Genomic DNA, 8,798 nt, shown 5'->3' on the forward strand with positions numbered 1-8,798 from the left:
AGTCCTGCTGTCGCCCAGCAGATTCTGAGCACATAAACAACAACAACAACAAAAAAAAACAATACAAGATAAAAGACAAATGGTGTCAAAGTGTAGTCCTGACACTCTTCCTCTTGCTGGGGGACAAACATAGATCAAGAGAAATGACTTAGTAGTAAACAAACTAAACAAAAACACATGTATTTTATGCATGGAACCGGAACATGCTGGCTCAAAGCCATAACCCCGCTGAGTGAAATCCACCCAGGCCTGGATCGGTCCAGTCCGGACCCGGACTCTGTTCGCAAGCTAAATAACCCAGATTGGTTTGTTTTCATCCCAGGAGTGTTTAGGACGCCTGTAAACCTTTAAGTGGATCCTGCTTTGGTGAGTGTGGTGCCTCTGATTCAGTAAAGGAAACCCACTCTCAGCTGGAACTTAACCAGACACCAACACTGGGTCTGTCCTTGCTCGACCGTTGGGTTAATTTGTTGATTGGTTTGTCTTTTGAGGAAATTTCCCTTTTGCATGGTTGATTATGCTGGAATTCAGATTTTTATGAACAACTGATTTATAGTTAAGCTACTTCCTGCTCTTTAATTGTCTTGTATCCTCTGCCAGTGCTCTCTGATTCCACCATCTGTCTAATGTTTTGTTTCTACTCCGCAGAGTTTTACTATACTTTAATTATATGTGATGTTAATTATGTTTATTTACAGATGAGGTCACAGTATAATGGTCTAAACTTTTTCCCTTAGCTCGAGCTAAGGCAAAAATAAATAAATAAATAAGATAAATTTAAAAAAGCGTAGCCAACTTTACAGAGAAGCCGCCGCCACCTAGCAAGAAAACAAAAAAAATCAACAGCAGCCACAGCTGTGATTTTGAGTTTGTAGCCTGGATGCTTCAATTGTGGGTAAAATGTTCTTGTTTTCACAAGACGACATCAAGAGCAGATGCTCTCAGGCGGTCCTGACCCACAAGAGCAGTCATACCAGGAACACCAAAAGGCCTGCAGTTCTACACATTTCACACAGTGTTGTGGATTTTCTTGGCACATAGTGTGACTTTATAGCACAGTCAAGTAACTGTGCTGCCTTCAGTTGGTAAAGAAACGCAGTTTATATCAAAATAACTTAAAAGAAATTTGACGCTTTGAAATTGGGTCTCTGTTTCTTTAAACCAAACTCCTACTCCTTCTGACACTCCGTCTTGAGGATGTCATCACATCATGCCTTTTGCAAAAAAAACAAAAACAAAAAACAAACCAAAAACAAAACCTTTTGTCAAAAAAATGACTTACGCTATTATTTTAGGAAGGTGATAATATGTGATCATTTATGGGTCTTCTTATCTTTCACACACACGATACTGTACAACCACTGTTAAATTAAAAGCTAAAAATGGAAAATTAAAGGTATTCATCCAGGGTTTTTGCTTTTGATTTCACTTAATCAATTTCTTTTTTAAATTATAGGTATGCCAGAGGGCAAAACCAAAATATTCAGCTCTGCTGCCCAACTCACAAATGCATTTTTCTGATTCATGTGTATTATATTTATCATTATTTATTACAGCAGAGTTATCCAGGACATGTTCCTAGTTTACTGACATCTGCTTTGGTTTGTTCAGGTGGTCTGCGAAATTCTTCCCTACTGGACTTCAACTCTGTGAAGTTTCTGACACTCAACAGGTTCAGACTCTCTCTTTTTTTTTTTAGACTGTTTGTGCTCATTATCAAAAATTGCGAATAGTGTATTTTGAACTTTCTCAGAATACATCCATAAGCTAAAAATAAAATGAGATAAAACATTCCTCCAGCTAACACTCAGAAGACTTTCTCTTGCTTTGACTTACATTTTTTAAGAGACAGAGTTGTAGATTATTTCAGAGTTGTGTTCTTTCTCCTCCAAATTGAAATATTTTGAAGAACTGATTCATTGACTTTTACCAGTCCAGCAGCTTTTCAGAAGAATATGATGGATTATGTTATCAATATTGGAGGAAAACCTTGAAGAAGTCTTGGAAAAATAGTTGATCAAGCAATATTTACAATCCTTTTCTTGGAATTAAAGATATACAATAGTTTTTTGTCAAACGTGATATATGTCTGAAAATGGGATCACCACAGTCAAGATCATGGCAGACTGAGAAATCCAAATTAAAATCACGGATCCTCTTGCTTGGCTGCCGCAGCAACACATGTTAAAAATTCATAAATGCCAACATTTTCTTTTGGAGTAAACAGCAAATGGGAACACAACAAAAACAGGAATGCGCGGCTGAAAAGGCGCACAAGAGGCTCCCAGATGAAGCAGATTTATTGTGTGAGACAAAAGCATATCTGTCCATCTTTTATGTCTGGATCAGGATTCAGGATTGCAGGGGGCTGGAGCCAATCCCAGATTGGTTTTTAGCAACGAAAGAAAGAAAAGAGAAAAACCACTGAAAGTAGGCTAGTGGGACAAAACAATTCTCAGTGTTAGCATGTCTTCTTTTGGACGCGGCGTGTTTTCACGCTGAGCAAGTGGAGATGAAAGTTAGAGGGGAGATGAACAGAAAGAGAAAAACAACAAACTTACTGATATTTGACAGGATCTGACCAAAAGAGCTTCTGTTTCTACCACTGGACATGAGAAATAGTGGGAAGTTAAAAAATGATATTAGACAATATCAGCTCATTAGACTCAAACTCTTAATGAGGAAACTTGAAAGAAGTCTGTCTATCTATCTATCTATCTATCTATCTATCTATCTATCTATCTATCTATCTATCTATCTATCTATCTATCTATCTATCTATCTATCTATCTATCTATCTATCTATCTATCTATCTATCTATCTATCTATCTATCTATCTATCTATCTATCTATCTATCTATCTATCTATCTATCTATCTATCTATCTATCTATCTATCTATCTATCTATCTATCTATCTATCTATCTATCTATCTATCTATCTATCTATCTATCTATCTATCTATCTATCTATCTATCTATCTATCCATCTATCTATCCATCCATCTATCTATCTATCTATCTATCTATCTATCTATCTATCTATCTATCTATCTATCTATCTATCTATCTATCTATCTATCTATCTATCTATCTATCTATCTATCTATCTATCTATCTATCTATCTATCTATCTATCTATCTATCTATCAAAAAGATATTTACAAATTTTTATTTTTGTAAATTATGATGATTTTCTGTTTACTAATAAAAAGATAATATCTAAGATGACATCAAACTAATAAATATGTGTATATTACTATGCAAAAATGTGGGCTTAATGAAGAGCAGCTTTAACATTTGGTTAAAGGTTATTTTCAAAAGATAATCCACATCAGTGAACATGTTCTGAGTTCTTGATTTTAGCTTTTCTCCTGTTATTTTAGACTCCCACACATGAGTCCTTTTTTTTGCAGCTGTTTTTATTGCCATGAATAGCAGCTAAAAGCCTTTTCAGAGGCTTATTTTGTATTTGGATATTTTTCGAGTGAAGAGGCATGAAAAGGCCATTCAACCATACAACAGGACTAGAATGAATCAGCTCTCCTTTCAGACATAAATGTGCTAATTTTTTATTGTTTCTGAAGTGTAAAACCCCCCAAAAACACTTCTGTTTATTATCCTGCTTGGGCTTTTAAGAATCATGTCTCTCGGTTTAGAAGCTTCACTCTTGGATTCACAGCACCACCTTGTGGTCATTTCCTACATGTCACCTGTGTTGATGGACGATGACGCTCATCTTCAGTCTTTAAAACAATTTACACTGAAACCGTTAGAGGATATAAAATGATTACAGTCAGTTAACAAACATCTTTACTTCCTCTCCTACTGATGCGCATGCAACAAACTCACTCCTAGTGGCATAATCGAATTCCAAAAGTAACATTTATTAAACACAACCTATACAAAATTGCTAAATTGTTGAATTGCAACATGGAGCAGCTCTGTTACGATGATTCTGATTTGTTCCTTCTGAAGACCTTTTAGTTCATCTTCATGTGATCGAGGTCCGACACGTTTGGACAAAAATTCCTGGACCTGGAGTTGACCTCCAGCTGTTAGCAGGTCACGACAGTCATGAGGCATTCTTCAGTCAGAGGCTTCAGTCCAGTAGCAAGACTGACTGCTACTGGAAATCCATCCTTCCCACAGCATTACTATTCATAACAACTCTTGAAAATATTTTATAACAGCATTTGGCTTCAGTTTGAGATAAATAAAGCCCATTTTTAAAACTGAATTACATTAAAGCATATTTGAATTGGTTAGAATAATTGGAAAAGCTTTTTTTGTTTTACTGCTGTGTTCTGTTATGTTCTTTTGGAACTGTGCGTTTCTGAGGGAAATCTACAGAAAAGTCTTTTTTCATGGCCTCCACTCTGAAATCCAAGTCTTTTTAAAATCTGTAAGGGTGATAAAAACTGTAAAGTTTTCATCTTTGAAGACTTGACCAACTGCAAGTAATATATTTACTGTTCACATTCTTTGCACAGAACCCCACTTTTAAAAAATCCCAGGTAAATCACAGATTACTGCTGCACAGAAAATGAAAAAAAAATTAACATTTAAGCTTCAGCACATCAAGAACACGTACAAAAAAAAGAGACTATTTCAAAACATTCTTTTTTTTTTCTTTACTGCTGATTCAGGATAAAAAGCTTCCAGTTTGTGTCTTGATTTAATTCTCCCCTGGTTCCTTTGTCATTCCGAGAATTCCCAGATTTTGCATCTGTTCGTTCACATTTGTGTCGTCGTTTTTGTGTAGATGGAATTCCGAATCTGGAACATTCAAAGCCCTTGAGATAAATGACAAAAGGTAAAGACGTTTGAGAGGAATCTTTTCCATCAAATGTGAGATTTTTCAGATTTTCTCAAAGTTTGGAAGGCGACTAATTTTACCTGCCTTTCCTCCACAGCAGGTTGATGTAGTTCTCTTTATCCTCTAAAGACTTGGTTAACGAGTCAACTTCTCTCTGTTTTTCCAGGAGTTCTCTGAGGAGGCGATGATTCTTTTGCTCCAGAGTTTCACAAAATGCCTGCTCGGCAGACAGACAGCGTTTGAACTGAATCAGAAAGTCTATTCGACCCGTTTGAAAAAACTAAACTCACCCTGCTTTCCTCCGCACTGTAAAAGGGACTCGATGGGTCGTCCGCAGACAGAAAATATCTCACAGGTTCGCTGAGAAGCCAGAGAGGTCTTTAGCAGTTAAACAAAGACGACTCAGGGCGCCGTCTGCAGGAAGGGATCATACCTCGTGCTGACGTCTTTGTGCAACATCAGACTCTCCAGAAAAGTCCCAAACGCCTCTTCTCTAGAAAACTTCCATCATAGTTGTCTTTGAATCGTCGTTTAGGAGGCAGCGTTTGATGGAAACTGGGGAACAGCTCTCTGAGCTGCAACAGGGACACGGAAAAAAGAGAAAAATATATATTTGGTGTTAGATCATAGAGTCAATATGACTTTTTAACATTGATTTCATTCATAAAGTAGCCTAAATAAGTTATCCTTCGTGAAAAGGTAGTTGTAGTTATTATATCACGAATTAACTGTCATTAAATTAAAAAAAAAAAATCTGAGTAGAATTGTTGGCACAACTATGGAGGATTACTGTCACACCCGTAAAATCAAGAAATTACTGAAACAGAACCAGTCCATCAACATGAAGTTGGCTCAAAGGTCTCAGAAGGCAACACACGGCTGAAAAAAATTGAGATTTTCAAGGGCTGTACTATGTTTTTTGTTTTATTTCCTTGTTATGTAGTATCATTTCATAGCAATAAAGTTATTTGGGTTGTTGTAAAAATTTATAATTTGACTTCTGAACTTAACATCTGGAAATTGGGTCTCTGTCTATTTAATGACACTCCTGCTCTTTTAAAAGAGAAAGAGCAGCAGTCTTCAGGAAGTCATCACATATCGGAGCTACACTGAGAAGCAACTCCTATAATGAGCTCAGCAGATGTGTGATTCCACAGGGTGTTTGCTAATTGATGCTGGCTAGTCTGAAGGAGTCGCAGAGGAGGGCTGCTTTGTGCGGCCAGAAGCTTGGAACCTGCAGCTCTGAGGAGGAACTTCGTCCTTCATGGCGGAGCTAAGTCCACCCAGGCGTTTTACACAGCCGTATAGTTGCCATGGAGATGAAAGGATTTCTCAAACATGCATAAATGAAACAAAACACTCTAGTATGTGTTTGGTGAGGGAATAGCATTATAACATGATGTGAAGTTTTAAAAAAGTGGATTTTACATAATGCTGCCCCGTCTGCAAAAAAATAAAAAATCATTGCGATTTTGAGTCGGGAAAAGTTTGCAAGCTGTTTGTCTCTACGGCTTTGAAACTCAATGAAAACACTCTAATGTGTTGTTTAAACCCAGTAGAGCATCTAAATCACTGCTGGTTTAACTGTTTATGATTTGACAATAAGATAGAGACAAAAGTGGCGTCCATGAGTGTCAAGCCAAACACAGGAAGAAAATCACCAACAACATCAAGAAAAGCCACTGAGTATCAAAATTTCACAAATTTTGGATATTCTCTACAAATCAAATCATGCGTTCCAAACTGAATGTTGTGTTTCCTCGGACTGTGTTTGTCAAAACTTCATGTAAACAGAAGAAATCGGTGAGGGAACGTTTTCCACAGCACTGCACCTGCTCTTCACCGATTCCTAACCTGTACAGAAACTCAACCTCCTCCTTCGTGTTGCTCCTGGCTTCACGCCCCGTCAGGTCGTGACCTTCGTACGAGGTCAATTGTGCGGTCGGTGTGTGAATAACTCCCACCTGATTGCTGAGTATGCAGAAGTCTGTGTATCTTCTGAAGACCAGCCAGCTGCCTCCTTCAGGCCTCTTTATCAGAATCTTGTAAACCTACAAAACAGATGGAATTATTGAGCGATCAATATCAAAATAAAGTATTGTTGGAAGACATCTTGTTTTTATGCTGTACGCATTGGGAATCTTCTCAATGGGAAAGAGCCACTTCATACACTCACTGCCTTCTGAGTAACATTACCTGGTGATCATGAAAGGTTTATTGTTTATTGCTTTAGAAAAAGAAAAACATATCTATGATGCCCCCGAGTAGGTCGAACAGAAACAGAGAAAATACATATGCATTCACTTATTCACAAACATATACAGTAATGTAAGAACAAGACATTGTCTGGGTCAAGTTCTAGTTGTATGTAATAATACTTTATTTAGCCATAAACCAGAATGCAGTCAGCTCAAAAAGGAGTGGGGAGAAGACAGACTTATTCACTCCTACTCCCTTTAAAACAATCTAAAACTCTATAATACATAATGAAATCATATTAAATTACTGTTAATTCTACACATGTAGTGTACATGGTTATTACTTTTTAGCATTCTTTGGAAGTGTTGTGGCTATCAACTTCTGTTTTTTGGTTTTTATTTGTGTGTTTTGGGCTTTTCTGCGATGTTTTTTTTTTTTTGGTTTTTGTTTTCAAGTAATATCTGTAGTTTTTGTCCGAATGCTTGTGGTCTGAAGCCCAGAAATAATAGTTTCTACTGTGTGAGGGACAAATCCTTAAATAAGCTGACAAAAACTAAACAATTATTTAATTTAAAAAAAAAAAATCTGATTAGTCTTCCCTTAATCTAAATATGATGTCTCTCCCCTCCCCCCATCTTCCATCAAAAATACTAACATTTTTAAAAAATGACAACGGTGGCATCTGAATCTTTTCCAAAACTTTTGGCTGGGAAAGTTCCAGTGAAAATGTTGGTCATGCGACTAAATTTTGCAATAAACCCTCCAAAATAATTACCATGAAGACAAAACTCAGAAAATGAAAAGAGCAAGCAAATGTCATTACAGATGGAGTAGGGCTGGACGATACGGCTGAGAAATGTATCACCATATCAGCATTTTATATATTGATAATTATTGATTAGTTCTTTTTTTATATATATCTAAAATACTGGCACCACGTTTTGTATTTTATCCACAGTTTTCACTCGTTTTTTTTTCTCTTTCTTTTCTTTTGCTTTGAGCGATTGATTATACGTCATGGTGATAAAACCTAAAGCTGCTGCTGTGACTCATTAGTTTGTTGCTAGGTGACCAAAGAAGGAGTGATTTTGGTTGAAGCCACCAATCTCACCTCGCTGTCCGTAAGACGTTGAGCAGCTAAAGCCTTTCCTCTGCCTACGTCCCCCAGAATGCTGTGCGGTTCTGGATGGGAATTTAGTGAATATTCTATATATTGAATTTCATCTTCGTCCTAGAACAATAGCCGAGATCATTCCTTGACAAAAGTCCTTCTTTTTCTGCCTAAATCATCTTTTGATGAAAAAAATGAAATTTTAGGAAGAAGACAATATTGAATATTATATCAGATGGATTACCTATTGATATTCATCATGTTTCTACTGTGATATTTACTGTTTTGATTTATTTTCTTCATCTGGGATCGGACTTCCTACCGTGAGCTTTTCCCTCTCCTTCAGAATCTCATAGCCCAGCAGAGTTGCACTGATGGGTGTCTCCTCTTCCTCAGTGTTCCCTGGCCTGACACTCTGCTCTCCTCTGGGTCTCCTGCAGGCCTCATCTACCGTGAGCGGAGAAGCCCCTCTGCTCAAACTGGAGCTGTTCACTGTGAACCAGTTGATAGCTAAATGGACTGGAACAAACGGGTCAGCCATTCGACTGTTTTTTTTTCTTTTTTTCTTTTTAGTGAACACCTGCCAACACACACGAAACAAGTTCATTTACAGCCACAATGAGAGATAACTACAAGGACATCATCCTGGCGGATTCTGGTTAAGTTCAC

At 37.2% G+C, this 8,798-nt stretch overlaps 1 pseudogene; it reads right to left on the reverse strand.

Annotated features, from left to right (window-relative positions):
* Positions 1–3,892: 3,892 nt before the first annotated feature.
* Positions 3,893–8,670, reverse strand: LOC129361676 (sorting nexin-16-like; annotated as a pseudogene).
* Between the last annotated feature and the right edge of the window lie 128 nt (positions 8,671–8,798).

The sequence above is a fragment of the Poeciliopsis prolifica genome, unplaced genomic scaffold, assembly GCF_027474105.1.
Source record: "Poeciliopsis prolifica strain line A6 unplaced genomic scaffold, Auburn_PproV2 SCAFFOLD008, whole genome shotgun sequence".
In the NCBI taxonomy this organism is placed as follows: domain Eukaryota; kingdom Metazoa; phylum Chordata; class Actinopteri; order Cyprinodontiformes; family Poeciliidae; genus Poeciliopsis; species Poeciliopsis prolifica.